Below are 2,278 nucleotides of genomic sequence, written 5' to 3'. Positions count from 1 at the left end.
CCTCCCAAAATGCTGGGATTACAGGCATGAGCCACCAAGCCCAGCTGAAAGTTTTTAAACGTGAACCAAAGAGTCTAGTTTGAAGAACTTAGCTAGGAACGAGTGAGTTCTTACCCACATAGTGGAGTTCTCCAAACGAGTAACAGGAAGTGTAAAATGAAAGGCAGGTCGCTTAGAGATTTGAAATTCTTCAGTGGCCCAGTCCTGGCTGTGTTGTTTATTGAAGAAGTTTGCAGTCATTCCAGAAGCTGACTTCTTAATTTGGGCATCCGTAAACTAGTCATGGCAAAAGACATGCAAAGAAAAACACCATCACGCCAAAAAGGATGAAGAGCCAGGGATCCAACCAGTAGGAGAGCTTGGGAAGCCTGTTTGCTCTGGACTGAGGCCCGGCCACTTCTGGGGACCATCCCAGCCATCTGCCACCATGCCCACCTCCAATTCCCTCCTGCAGACCCGCCGTGACCCTAGCACTTGAAAAAGCCCTACTTATTCATTTTTGTTGTGGTAGAATAAACATTATGAAATTTACCATTTTAACCATTTTGAATGTACACTTGGCCAGGTGTGGAGACTCAACGCCTGTAACCCCAGCACTTTGGGAGGCCGAGGCAGGAGGATTGCTTGAGGCCAGGAGTTTGAGACCAGCCTGGGTAACATGGTGAGATCCCATCTCTATTAAAAATACAAAAATTAGCCAGGTGTGCTGGTGCTTGCCCATAATCTCAGCTACTGGGGAGGGTGAGGCACAAGAATTGCTGGAACCCAGAAGGCGAAGGTTGCAGTGAGCTAAGATTGCATCACTGCACTCCAGCCTGGGAGACTGACTGAGATCTGTCTAAAAAAAAAAAAAAAGGAAAAAAAAGTTAGCCAGGCGTGTTGGTGCATCCCAGCTACTCAGGAGGCTGAAGCAGGAGGATTGCTTGGGCCTGGAAATAGAGGCTGTGGTGAGCTGAAACTGCACCACTGCACTCCAGTGTGGGTGACAGAGTGAGACTCTATTTCAAAATAAAATAAAATCGTTCAGTAGTGTTAAGTATATTCACATTGGCCAGGTGCAGTGGCTCACATTTGTTAACCCCAGCACTTCAGGAGGCCAAGGTGGGTGGATCACCTGAGGTCAGGAGTTCAAGACCAGCCTGGCCAACATGGTGAAACCCTATCTCTACTAAAAATAAAAAATAAAAAAATTAGCTGGGTATGGTGGCGGGTGCCTGTAATCCCAGCTACTCGGGAGGCTGAGGCAGGAGAATTGCTTGAACTGGGGAGGTGAAGGTTGCAGTGAGCCAAGATAGCACCACCAGAGTCCAACCTGGGTGACAGCACAAGACTCCATCTAAAAAAAAAAAAAAGAAGTATATTCACATTGTTGTGTAAGGGATTTCCAGAACATTTTTTATCTTGCAAAGCTGAAACTCTATCCATTAAATACTAACTCCCCGATTTCCCTCCTCCAGCCTCTGGTAACCCCCATTCTACTTTCTGTCTCTATGAATTAGCTTGCTCTAGGTGCCTCATTTAAGTGGAATCATGCAATATTTGTCTTTTTATGACTGGTTTATATCACTGAGCATAATGTTCTCATGTTTTATTATGGTGTGCCATGTGATAGAATTTCCATTTTTTTTATGGCTGAATAATATTCCATGGCATGGTGCTTGATTCCGTAGCACATACACTAAAATTGGAAAGATACAGAGAAGATTAGCATGGCCCCTGCATAAGGATGACATGCAAATTTGTGAAGCATTCCATATTTCTTTACAATAGCGAAGACTTGGAATCAATCCAAATTCCCATCAATGATAGACTGGATAAAAAAATGTGGCACATATACACTATGGAACACTACGCAGCCATAAAAAAAGGATGAGTTCATGTCCTTTGCAGGGACATGGATGAAGCTGGAAACCATCATTTTCAGCAAACCAACATAGGAACAGAAAACCAAACACTGCATGTTGTCACTCATAAGTGGGAGTTGAACAATGAGAACCCATGGACACAGGGAGGGGAATATCACACACTGGGGCCTGTTGGGCTGGGGGTCTGGGGAGGGATAGCATTAGGAGAAATACCTAATGTAGATGATGGGTTGATGGGTGCAGCAAACCACCATGGCATGTGTGTATCTATGTAACAAACCTGCACATTCTGCACATAAATCCCAGAACTTCAAGTATGATAAAAAAAAATATTTCATGGCACGAATGTATCACACTGTGTTTATCCATTTATCTGTTGATGGACACATGAGTTGCTTCTATCCTTTGGCTAT

The 2,278-nt window shown here is 44.2% G+C and overlaps 1 non-coding gene across 1 annotated transcript; it reads left to right on the top strand.

Annotated features, from left to right (window-relative positions):
• The first annotated feature begins 1,654 nt into the window (after positions 1–1,654).
• Positions 1,655–1,761, top strand: LOC111526394. Its single transcript, XR_002726351.1, has one exon. It is a non-coding gene; the product is annotated as a U6 spliceosomal RNA (small nuclear RNA).
• The last annotated feature ends 517 nt before the right edge of the window (positions 1,762–2,278 follow it).

The sequence above is a fragment of the Piliocolobus tephrosceles genome, chromosome 8 (genome assembly GCF_002776525.5).
Source record: "Piliocolobus tephrosceles isolate RC106 chromosome 8, ASM277652v3, whole genome shotgun sequence".
In the NCBI taxonomy this organism is placed as follows: Eukaryota; Metazoa; Chordata; class Mammalia; order Primates; family Cercopithecidae; genus Piliocolobus; species Piliocolobus tephrosceles.
Note: the sequence above shows the minus strand (reverse complement) of the source record. Positions and strands in the feature narration are given on the sequence as shown.